A 13,452-nucleotide genomic window follows, 5' to 3' on the forward strand; every position below is an offset into this window, starting at 1 on the left:
TAACGGGCTGCGCGCAAAATGACAACGAATTTTTTTTTTTTTTAAATCTTGAATGTTCATCGTGTATTGAACGCTCATGATTAGCGGATCTTGAGGATCCTCAAGAAAAGGATCCGGAGATGATTCCCGTCATTTATTTTTTATCTTATTATTAATGGGATTCGTGTATTAAAAATTAATATATTGCTGTAAAAAAAAAAACAGTTAGAAAGCAATGAGTTAAATAGCTACAGCGTCATATATGACATCTCTATTGAGGACACCTGATGTCTTTTAGTTCTATTTTATGTATTTGACATCTCCTTTAGGGATGGTTTTAAGGTTAATGTTTTGAGTTAGCTTTTATGAGGAATAATATTTAGGTTTCTTGCTCCTTCTCAATCTAGGGTTGCTTGTTCAATTAGAATTAATTTATTTCATGTGCCACTTAGTACTACGGTCTAGTGGTATTCCTCTTCACTTGTAAGTGAGATGTTTTAAGTTCGATTAGCTCATTCTTCCACTTACAAATAACATATTTTCATAGTTGAAATTTATAATTGGAGCCGTTCAATTTATTAATCATCATTCAAAGATCATTCTCATAAAAATGGTTCAAACTCAAAATCGTACGGTCATAAAAATGTATCAAATAAATATTCAATGTACGTATCAAATAACATATTAATGATGAACTGTCTATTTATTTGATGCATTTGGTTGAGTAAGCGATCTTCGATTTGAAAGATTTTTTTATAGTGATGATCTTTAAATGATGATTAAAACTTTGAACGGTTCCGATTATAAAATTTTTGCAGTGAAAATACATTATTTGTAAGTGGGGTGTGGGACTATGAATTTTACTAGGCTAGAATAAGGTGGATCGAAATACAAGTGTCTTAGAAGTCCGGTCATGAACTTAACGGCTCTGAATCGAACTAAGCTACCTAAATAGACTAACGATGCCACCACACCCAGTTGAGCTCCCAAATGATAGGCAAAGCCTGTAGCCTTGCTGATATCGACCATGCTTGTTTTGCAAAACCTAATTCGACAAGAGATCATATTGGTTTTCTATATTCTTGGACAATCCTACAAACTAGGAATTGGCATGTGCAACAAGTAATCACAATATAAAAAAAAAAAGAAGCAATATCTTATGTTAAATATCTTTTGAAATTCTCCCTGTTTAATTGGATTTTATATCTTAAAAGGGTTATCCCTCCACTAGTATAAATAACCCCATCTAGGGCTCATCTATGGTAATCCCTTCATAACTCATACTTTGCTGTAGCCCACTGCTTGAATTAGAAGTTTAGAACTTTACAAACATAATTAAATTTTTCTGATAATCGCTCACAGAGGCATTTCAGCCTCTCCCTGGCCACAAGTCTGGTTTCGACATCAGCAACGGGCTTCGAACCCAAGACCTTCAGTTTTTAGTTTTAAAGAAGCCTCATAATCCGTTATTTATCACTGAATCACCAACTTGTGTTATAGCTGATCATCTCTAGTTATATACCAAAGGAACCATTTTTGATAGCAATCCAATTGCGGAATAACGTAACCTTGCCTACACGGACTAGACTATACTTGGAAACCCCCACCGTCCTCACACCAAAACAACAAAATCTACTTTCCCCTCCAACGCCAAAGCCAACGCCCAACTGACATAACAAAACACCCAAGCAACGGAGGGCTTGAAAAGCAGACGAAAATGGCGTCGCCGGCAGCAAGGATCACCTTCCGCATAGTAATCATAGCTCTGGTTGTTCTCGTCCTTTTCTACATCGGCCGCCCTCTCTACTGGAAAATCTCCGCCACCATCCACGAGATCCGCCAAAACAGACAGACCGTTAAACAAGGTACCATTTTTTCACTTTTTTTTTTTTTTTAATTGCGATTTTTTTCTTCTAATTTTGTGTTTTGGGGGGCCGAATTCTGTTCAGGTATATCGCAGATTGTTTTGGAAGCTCAGAAATCGGTCGGTTGGTACCACGACGAGTCGGACTCGGGTGCCCGCGACTATCGGGCCGCGAAGAATGTCGGGTTGGCCACGAACCGGAGGCTGCTGCTCCGCCAGGTTTCGTGAAAATGCTTGATTTTTCCAAAATTTGCTGCTTTGTGATGGTGAGGTTACGGTGGGTCTGTTCAGATCTGGTCACATTTCGAATGAATCGGTTAAATTCTGTTGAATTAATGTGTTTGGGGGGATGAAATGCTTCTTCCTGAAACTACTAAATGTTAGAGAAGTTTGTACAACTGCAATGCTGGATTATGTATCGTTCTCGGAAAATATATAGAGTTCTACCCAGTTTAATTAGATAGCTATATTGTTTTGAGTAAGTTTGGTGTTGCCTTTGTGTTTTGAATTTCGGTATGCTTTCTAATCTGAAGTTAAAGGCGATGAATTTGATTATTCGTATGCCCTGGATTGACTGTTTGTGCATATCATTGATGAATGTTTCTCTGCAAGTTGTTATGTTAGTTATTTTTCATCGTAGTCTTCAATGCCCAATAACTTTTGGTTTATGATCCAACAGATGATAATTATTCGAAACATAAAGACAATAGTTCGCATTTGAGTATTAGTTGTTGCATTTTGATCCAATAGCGTGAATAAGAATGAGTTTTGTGTTCCTTGATCAGTTAGAGTATTTAGGATTCTATGAATACGTCATTTCCCTAGTTGGTTTGGGTGCGAAGACTAATTTTCTAAAACAAGTACCCTTTTGGTCCAGAGGGCGAGCCTTAAGCAACGGAAGGGTTGCTCCTTTGTGACTGGAAATAGCCTTTTTGCAAAACAAGCCCACACCCCCCCCCCCCTCCCCCCCTTTTTTTTCCCCGGTGCAACCCTAAGCGGGAGCCTTGTTGGCTTGGGGTTGCCCCTTAAGTACATTTGTGGTCCTCAAGGGACCTCAACAAGCACTAGGTGTTAATATAACTACTATCATCAAAGTTTAGCAAGAAGGTCTATATCTTTCTTCAGGTTATTATGAGTCATGGACCATGCTTAATGATGTAAAGCATCTCTAAAGGTTAAGTATACCTCAAAACTCCCTTGATTTGGACTAGGCACCTTTTTGTTAACGGTTGCATTCAACCATTTTGTTTGCTAAACCGCGATTAGAAGCTTTCACTTCCTGCAGTAGACAAGTCCTAGTGTTGTTTCCTTCATGTGGGTTGCATGTGTAAACCAGGGAGGGAAAATGAGAATCGCATAGCAACGTTGATATCGGATGTTAGAACTTGTAAGGAATTTTTTTTGCAAGAATTCTTGTACATAGATGTAGATTTGTTGTGTAGAAACTGAGGAAGCCAGCAAGAACTTCCTAGTGTAGGTTGATTTTGATTAGGTAGCTGTTCTACCTGTATGGGCCACTACAGTATGCTGCATTACAATATCTGTAGATTGTGGCCCAACCAAAGCTCTGGTTCTTCCAACTTCCTTTCAAATTCAACAACCAAGGTGGCGTGTTCTTGCAAAGAATGGAACTGATTACTTTTTGGGGTTGGGGGCTGGTTGGGGGGCATGCTGCCAATAGTCTTAGAACTTGGTTAAGGTCAGCCGTCCAAGCGCGGTTTGATCATCGATCAAATTGGGTTCCACAGCTCAATGGGTAATGATTATAGGATAATAGAGTTACCATGTGAGCGTGAGATGATGGCATGGTATAGCATGGCATGGGCGGGATCCATGAGATGATCCAAGACTAATAAAATGGGCCAGACAGAGAAAGAGAGATTGGGAGTAATGGGACCTTGATTTTTTTCAACACAAGGCTTGGCTTTTTCTCATCATTTGAACATTTATGATTAATTTGACTGCCAAAGTTCATTAGGTCCCGATTGGGATTGCTTTCGTAAGAAATACTTTTGCTAATAAGTACCTATGACAAATTACTTGCATTACAAACTCTGTTGATATTGTTTATAAATTAAGTGTTTTCCCAAAAAATCACTTAGAAGAGCTTCTTGAAGCATTTGAAATGTACTTTCTGAAAAGCTTTTATATGACCTATGACTTGTATGGAACTGTTTCTTTAAAAAGAACTTGTGTTGGGAAGTACTCCAGTAAAAGCACCCATTTGAAGCACATTGAACTATTTTAATGAAGATGCAAATGCTTCCTGAAAGCACTTAAGTCTTTCCTAAAGAAACATGAAGTGCTTTTTATTAATGCTTTTTAGCTAAAATAGTCCATGAGATTTGTATAACTTCTCATTTTGGTCATTGAGATTCAAAATCAATAGAAGTGGTCCCTGAGATTGTCCACCATCAATCATTTTGGTCATTCGGTGAAAAATTATGTTAAATAAAAAACAAAATGACAAAATTACCCTCAAGTTAATAAACAATAGGCCAAAATAATGATTGATTGTGGACAAATTCAGAGGCTAATTCTATCGATTTCAAATCTCAGGGACCAAAGTGAGAATTTATTCAAATCTTAGGAATCATTTTGGCTAAAAAGCCTTTTATTAAAGCACTTTAGGTGCTTCCTAAGAAACGCACAACAAGTGTGCTTCTTCCAAAAAGAAAATGTTTTTTTAACCCAAAAATACTTCTACCAAGCATGGTGAGAAAAGCTTCAAGTAATTTTAAAAAGTACTTCCAAATTAACACGCCTTTATAAGTATTTTAAATTTTCTGTCAAACATAGTTGAAAGTGTTTTAATTGTTATAAAGCGCTACTAGCCTTTCCATAAGCAACCCCAAAACATGCCTAATAATCTTCGACTTCAACTACCTGCATCACAACCCTTAAGCTTTAACCCTTTGTTATTTTTTTAATACAAATGATGTAACTACTTTAATTTACACTATAGGGAGAATGGACGGTTTTTAAATGCAGTTTGTTGAAAAGAAGCTGATATACATCTGTTTGGGCCCAAAATATTATCGGTGGGCCGAGCAGCAGGATGTGCTCGGCCCAAGGTGATGACAAATACTATGGGCCGAATAATAAATCCTGGGCCAGATGGCAGGGTCGGCCAAATCCTATCCTAAGTAGCCCGGATAAATAGAAAAGGGCGAGGAAGTCCTGGTGCGACCAGGATTCTCGACCGGCAAGGAATAAAGCTTCGAAAAGAGGGAAAGTTCAGAATCCCAATGAGAGTAGGTTTGTTCGAGTTAGAATCGAAATGGTACAAGGACTCCCAATCCAAATCAGAATACGAATTGGTTTCAAGGAATGGGGTACTATAAATACAAGAAATCATGCAACAGAAAAGGACCTTCACAATCAGCATACAATTGCCCTGCGCAAAACCTCTCAAACACCTTGAGATTTTTCCTTTTCTTTTCCCCGCCGACACACCTTCAGTTTGGATAAACAGCACTGTGGAAGCACCCGGCGAGCATCTTCAGTTTGGATAAACAGCACTGCTGCCGCAGAATCAGCCGACCAAGAAGCACCTTCAGTTTGGATAAACAACACTGCGTCGAGGTCGACCGATTATCTATCTAAGTCTCGGCCGAGAAGGGTTTTCGAACCTTTATTGGCAGAGGTCACCTTGCTAGCCTTTTCGGCATAGTCAAGTGTTACGAATCGCATTGCTCGGCGTACAGGACGCCGAGTTATTTTATGATTGGATACTCGCAAGTAGGTTTCAGGGTTCGGCATTCCGACGACCGAACTACGTTTACCATCAAGACATACATCACGTTCGAGTACCTGTGCCCATACAGTTTGGTCTCGATTCGACGTGCTTATACTCTTACGAATATAATCACAGTGACCGAATCGGGCTCCGACGATTATTGAACTCCGCAGAATTAGCAGCCTTGTCTTCAGGCTGTAGAACTCAGAGACCGAGAGCGTTCCTTCCTCGGTCGCAATCGCAAGATAGAAGTCAACGACGCGCTCCAAGCGACATCAACAAATTTTACTTCTCGGCCAAGCTCGGCCGACGAGTTGGCACGCCCCGCATTCAACCGAAGGACGTAGTTAGCTTACTAGTTACTCGACCTGCGCGCCACGTAAGTTCTGTAATTTTTAGGGTCAACATTTTGGCACGCCCAGTGGGACCTTTGTGCTAAACCTTCGGAGTTCATGCCCGTTGAAACACGGTCTACAAAGAAGAAAACAACCATGGGAAAGTCAACAACTGACTTGCCAGTGTAAGGCCTTGGGCAGGATTTGCACTCTACAAAAAATCCGATCATTGTTGCGCCGCCCGAGGCCACAAGTGTAACACGCCGAGAGAATGAAATCTGTCTCGGCAGGCAACCTCACAACCCAACAGTCCCGAATCAAACGGCTGGAATGTTTGTGGAAGGGATTGTGGAAGATTGTGACGACGATGGTGGGGAAGGTTCCGATCCACCAACTAGGACATTCCTTCGGAGACGACTGGATGAACAATATCGTCAGGTCGAGCAGTCGATTGGTCAGAAGATGAATGATTTGCTAGACGCAATACGTAGTAACAGCGATACACAGACCAGAATGCTTGAACTACTGGTAAGTAAAGCCTTCGAAGATGGCCAGGTCGGCCAACCTCGGCAGCTCTCGACGAATGTGCCCATACCAGCCGAGAGAGGGTCCGCTCGGCCGCAACCAGTCCCCTTAGAAAGAAGAGGACCAGGAAATGGATCCGAGGGACCAAGCCAGAGAGAAGCCGCCGCTTCCGTAAACATCACCGAAGTTCAGAGAATGATTGACTCGGCCCTGAAGAAAGGGCCGAAGTTTCCAAAATTTATCCATCCATACCCGGCTTATGTAGAAAGGTTTGAATACCCACGAGGATTTAAGATCCCTGATTTCAGCCTCTTCGCCGGGGAATCGTCTTTATCTTCATTAGAACATGTGGCTCGGTTCACAGCACAGTGTGGAGACGTCAATAGCGACTTCTACAAATTACGGTTGTTTAACTTCTCACTGACAGGCTCAGCTTTCGCCTGGTACATTAACCTTTCACCCAACTCCGTGCAGAGTTGGGAAGAGTTGGTCGAAAAATTCCATGAACAATTCTATCGGCCAGGGATGGAGATGTCCGTATCATTGTTGGCCAGGATGGCTCAAGCATCCGACGAATCTCCGATGGAGTACCTAACAAGGTTTAAGTCGGCCAAGAATTGGTGCCGAGTACCACTCCCCGAAGTGGAATTCGTCAGGATCGCCCTCAACGGATTAGACGTGGAGTACAAAAAGAAGTTCCTGGGGGCAAATATCCGAGATATGTACGAACTTGCTCAACACGTTGAACAATATGATTATCTGCTCCGAGAAGAAAAGATATCAAAGTCACCATCCCGGGGAACGTTGTATAAGAATCCCACCGTTAGCTATGCATCGGCCGAAAGTGAAGACCCCCAGTATGCTAGTGTGGATGCGGCCGAGATAATAATAGACAAACCCTTTGTCTGCAAGGCTTTGGCTCAAGTAAATTCCAAAGACACCAAAACCCGTTCGGCCGCCGACGACATGAGTAAGTCATCGAAAGTATACACTTTCGATATCACCAAAGCTGACGCAATTTTCGATCAATTATTGGCAGCGAAAATCATCAAGCTTCGGCCGAGACACACCATCCCTAAGGCCGATGAATTAAAAGGCAAGATATACTGCAAATATCATAATTCTAATAAGCATGCAACCAATAATTGTGTTGTGTTCCGAGACATAATTCAAAGTTGGATTGAAAAAGGAAAGTTGAAATTTCCGGAAAAGCAGATGGCGGTCGACGTCAATCCTTTCCCTTCAACAACGATTGGTATGGTGGATGCTCATATCCCTAAAAACAAAGGGAAGGCCGAATACGTCCCGATACAGCATATCCATCAACGGAATGGCCGAACAAGACTAAAGCTTCATTTGTTTTCGAATGCACCACCTGCGGAACAATCAGGGCCACCCGTCGATGATCCTATGACGAGATCAAGTCCCGACGGAACTCATGAATCAACAGTTTTATGTGATCATTGTAAAACATTAGTTGAACCTGGGAAGAAGACATCTTCAACACCCCCTACGGCCCCTGTAACATCACCTAAGGGACTTGGTAACGGTCCACGACGTCAAGTGTTTGATCGACTCGGCCCACAAGTACGGCCGAAAGACCAGACCTCGGTCAGGCGGCGGCTGGATTTCAACGCACCATTCTACAATGAGGATTATTACTCGCGCAATACCAACAATTCGGGCTCACCAGCCGATCGCAAAACTTTCAAACCACCCAGGACATCGGATCAACGCTGGTACAGTTACAATTCTCCGACTGGCTTATATACGGCACTGTCCAAATCACAAAAACGTCGTCGTCAACGGATAGATTGCATGGCTCGGCGACGAGAAGCGCAGGCCAGTCCGGCCAACCAGTGGCAACCAAAGAAGGCCGTGGAAGACATTAGCGAACGGCCAACCCCGACTATCATGACCGAGTTAGCCGAAGGGAAGAAAGTAGCAGCTACCGGTTTCGAAACCACCATTGAGGAATCTGAGAAACGTATTAAGATCCTTCTCCGGCCTGGGGAAACGAGAGCTCGTCTAGAGTACTTCCGACAAGAGGCCGAAAAGAAACTTTCTCCGTTACCCCCGCGCGAGCCGTTTATTAAAATACGGCGCAACTTACACCCTCCATTCCTCGGTGAATCCCTGGAATACATGCGAGAGTTTCATAAGAAATACTCCGCCAATGACTTGTACGGATTACCCAAGGCGTGTCAGGAAGCCCTCGACTTAGCTTTAACTTGCCCTGATGCCGAGCAAATTATCCAAAAAACTTCCGACCCAGCAATTAAAGCTAGGTTCCAACATATACGGGAGGCTCGGGTCCTTGGTTTTGAAGTCGATCCCTATACAGACATCGACACCGCCAAATTACCCTTTTCGCTTGAAGACCTCCAGCATTTACGTTATCATTTCGAAGTTTTCTCGGCTGTATCGCTTTTCGGCCTCATGGCCGACGAGGAACAACGGATAGCACGGTTGGATACATATCTAGACACGAGGAACGCCCGTATTGCCTATGAAGAACGAGCCCGTGTAACCAAGGATCAACGTGAATCTTCGGCAGTCAACATCGTCGAGGGAAATCGCCCACCCGCATTCGATTTGGTTTCCACGTCTCAGATACCGGCTCTTACCGAGGAACTCAAAAGTTTAATTGAGGATGTTTCGCCAACTACTACTGAGGTTAGTTCTGCAGACGACGACGACCACGATCCAATGGGTCCCTCGGTCCTCGAACATATGGAGATCAGTATGGTCCACGTCCTACCAGCCGAATTCCAGCCAGGTACCCACCAGTCGAATTTCTTGGACGGGGACGTAGTTACCGAGGAAGCAACGCAAGTAGACTTCGTCGCAAACGACGACGATAGAGAAAACCGAAGCGGGGACAACCTTACGGCAGCTTTGGCCGAGCTATTTCCCTGCTCCCCCTCGGTTAATCTCCAACACCTGAAGCCGTTGTATGTCACGGCTCACATCGAAGGATTTCCCATTTCTAAGGTGTTCGTCGACTGTGGTGCCACAGTCAACATTATGCCAATCTCCGTCATGAAGGCTTTACGCCGTTCTGATAGTGAACTCATTCCGTCAGGGATCACTATGAGCAGCTTCGTTGGTGATAAGTCTCAGACCAAAGGAGTACTCCCGTTGGAAGTTAGCATTGCCGGTCGTCAACACATGACGGCTTTCTTTGTCATTGATTCCAAGACCGATTATAACGCATTACTTGGTCGCGACTGGATCCACCAAACCAGTTGCATTCCGTCATCACTCTACCAAGTCCTCATCTTTTGGGATGGCAAATCGGTCGTGGTCCACCCAGCCGATAACCAGCCATTTGAAACCAACATGATTCAGGCTCGCTATTACGATGATCACGTCGGCTACATCACCCTCCAAGGCCTTAACGAGGATGGGCGGCCGACGAGAATTTCGGTACAGAAAGTAATTGAGGTCGGCGTCGAGACTGTCCAACAGGATTCGGCGAGACTTGGTTTGGCAGATCTAGTCACCAATGCCGATGATTGAGCACACCACGCAAGAAAGGCGTCAGGCTGCGGTTTCATCTACAATGGAACGTCTGCTGGCCCATTGGTACGCCATTACCAAGCAACCACACTCTAGCGTCAATTTAATCGAATTTCTGGCCGAAGCAGATAATGGCCCCGTTCTATCTTTCGGTAAAGTTCAGGCTGTGCCGGCCGAACTCGAAGACCATCGACCTCAAGTCAAGGACCCGTTAGAGGAAGTTAACGTAGGCACGGCCGAGGATCCTCGAACATTGTTTATTAGCGCGTTACTCCCACCGTCCATGAAGGTCGAACTACGGAAGTTACTCCACGAATTTAAAGATTGCTTCGCATGGAGCTATCATGAAATGCCAGGCCTCGACCGAAACCTTGTAGAGCATGAGCTACGCATCAAAGAGGGGTGTAAACCTTTTCGACAGCCTCCTCACCGATTTTCGAACGAAGTACAGCTCGGCATTAAGGAAGAATTAGTTCGGCTTCTAAAAGCCGGATTTATTAGGACTGCTCGGTATGTCGAATGGTTGGCCAATATCGTCCCCGTGTTAAAGAAAAACGGTGCCCTTCGCATTTGCATCGATTTCCGTAACCTAAATCTGGCTACTCCCAAGGACGAATATACAATGCCGATCTCAGATTTATTAATTGATGCCGCAGCTAATCATGAACTGCTATCTTTTATGGACGGTCATGCAGGTTACAACCAGATTTTCATCGCCGAAGCTGACGTCCACAAGACGGCTTTCCGTTGCCCGGGGGCACTTGGTACGTATGAATGGGTCGTCATGCCTTTCGGCCTCAAGAATGCCGGCGCCACATACCAACGAGCCATGAATATGATCTTCCACGACTTAATCGGTACAATCGTCGAAGTTTATATCGATGATGTGGTCGTAAAATCCAAACGTCGTCAAACACATCTGGACGACATGAGGCAAGCGTTCCTTCGCATGCGCAAGAACAACCTCAAGATGAACCCGGCCAAGTGTGCTTTCGGTGTTTCGGCCGGTAATTTCCTAGGATTTTTAGTGCACCACCGCGGTATCGAAGTCGACGAAAATAAAGCCCGCGCCATCATTAGCGCCCCACCTCCGACGACAAAGAAGCAGCTCCAGTCGTTACTCGGGCAGATAAATTTCCTCCGTCGCTTCATCGCCAATTCGGCGGGTAAGATGAAGGCATTCTCTACGCTCTTGAAACTTAAGGATACCGACAAATTTGAATGGCGCGAAGAGCATCAAACTGCATTTACGCAAATCAAGGTGGCCCTTTCAACCCCACCCGTGCTCGTTCCACCTTGTCGCAACAAACCCCTTAAATTATACATTTCGGCAGCTACTGAATCCATTGGTTGTCTCCTCGCCCAAGACAACAATGGAGGGCGTGAACAAGCGATCTTTTATCTTAGCCGAAATCTGAATTCACCAGAGCTCAATTACTCCCCTGTCGAAAAACTGTGCTTAGCTTTGTTTTTTGCCGCATCCAAGCTTCGGCATTACATGCTCCCATCAGTAACGCAGGTCATCGCCCAAACGGACGTCATTCGGTACATGCTCACTCGGCCCATTGTCAAAGGCCGAATCGGGAAATGGACGTTCGCTTTATCCGAGTTCAGCCTTCAGTATGTACCCCAAAAGGCCGTCAAGGGGCAAGCTCTCGCCGATTTCTTGGCCCAACACCCTTCCCCTTATGGTTCTGAGGGCGGCGACGTCGACATCGGTTTAATCACCACACGCGATAGTCATTGGACTATGCATTTTGATGGTTCCAGCACTTCGACCTCGGCCGGTGTTGGAATTGCAATTCAATCGCCTGACCACTGCCGATGGTATTTTTCTCTCAAGTTGGATTTCAGCTGCACCAATAATCAGGCCGAATATGAAGCCCTCATTATCGGCCTCCACGTTTTACACGATCTACGGGCCTCCCGCGTTCTCGTCCTCGGTGATTCCGAACTTGTGATTAACCAAATAAACGGCCTGTTTCGTTGCATGAGTTGTACTTTAGCGCCCTATCATATGGTCGTCACCTACCTGGCCGAGTCGTTCGAACGGATCATATTTGAACACATTTCACGTATCCACAACACAGACGCCGACGAACTCGCCCAGATCGCCTCCGGAGCACAACTCATGGGGGGCAAACTAGGTCGAATTGTGGGAATTGCAACCACGGGTCAACGCTCGTACCCCGCCTTGATCAATCAGCAAACTCTCCAACGCGCGCACGTAATACGTACAAGGGTAATGTCGCTCCCATCCCTACTAGAACGAGGAGATCCCATAGAAGTATGTGCCGTCGAAGTAGAACCAGATGATTGGAGAAAGACGATGTTACGATACCTCGATAACCCCAATGGGAAACACGACCGAAGAACGAAGGTGCTCGCCACGAATTACGTGTCGTATCAAAATGAATTATATCGCAAGGGCGAGGATGGTTTACTACTATTGTGCCTCGGCCCTCACGAGGCGGCCCAAGTAATGGCCGAGGTACATGAAGGAATTTGCGGAGCACACCAATCTGGACGAAAGATGCGCTGGTTACTCCGACTACACGGTTATTTTTGGCCCAATATATTAAAGGATTGCATCGAATATGCATGGAGATGCGTATCATGCCAGATTCATGGACCCGTGCAGAGAGCCCCGGCCGAATTGCTACACTCGGTTACTAAACCGTGGCCGTTCAGGGGTTGGGCAATGGATGTAATTGGCAAAATCACGCCATCATCGGGGGCAGCGAAACACGCATGGATAATTGTAGCAACTGACTATTTCACTAAGTGGGTCGAGGCAAGGTCATACGCCGAATTAACTTCTAAAGAGGTATGCAACTTCGTAGAGGAGAATATTGTGACCAGATTCGGCGTGCCAGAAACGATCATAACTGATAATGGCACTATATTTACGGCCGATAGGTTTAGGGAATACGCGGCAAGTTTAAATATCCGACTCGAGCAATCTACGCCGTACTACCCACAGGCCAACGGGCAGGCCGAGGCAAGCAATAAAGTGTTGATCGGCATCCTTGAAAAGACGGTAAAAGAGAAACCTGGTTTGTGGCATTTGAAGTTAAATGAAGCATTATGGGCATACCGAACCTCACCTCGGTCGGCCACTGGAACCACTCCTTACGCGTTAACTTATGGACACGACGCTATGTTACCGGTCGAGTTGAGTATAAGCTCGTTGCGAGTAATCGAGCAGAGTGATTTGTACAGTATTGAATATAGTCAAGCGATGCGACAAGAGTTAGAAGACTTAGAAGAAAGTAGAATCGACGCGAGTAACTTATTAGTAGCACAAAAGAAAATTGCCGAGCGAGCGTATAATCAGCGTGTAAGACAAAAAACGTTCGGCAAGGGAGAATTGGTTTGGCAAACTGTGTTGCCCGTTGGGATTAAAGACCCCAGATTTGGTAAATGGTCGCCAAATTGGGAAGGGCCATTCATCGTTCACAAGGTCCTCGGCAAGGGGGCATATCATC

The sequence above is a fragment of the Pyrus communis genome, chromosome 4 (genome assembly GCF_963583255.1).
Source record: "Pyrus communis chromosome 4, drPyrComm1.1, whole genome shotgun sequence".
Classification (NCBI taxonomy): Eukaryota; Viridiplantae; Streptophyta; class Magnoliopsida; order Rosales; family Rosaceae; genus Pyrus; species Pyrus communis.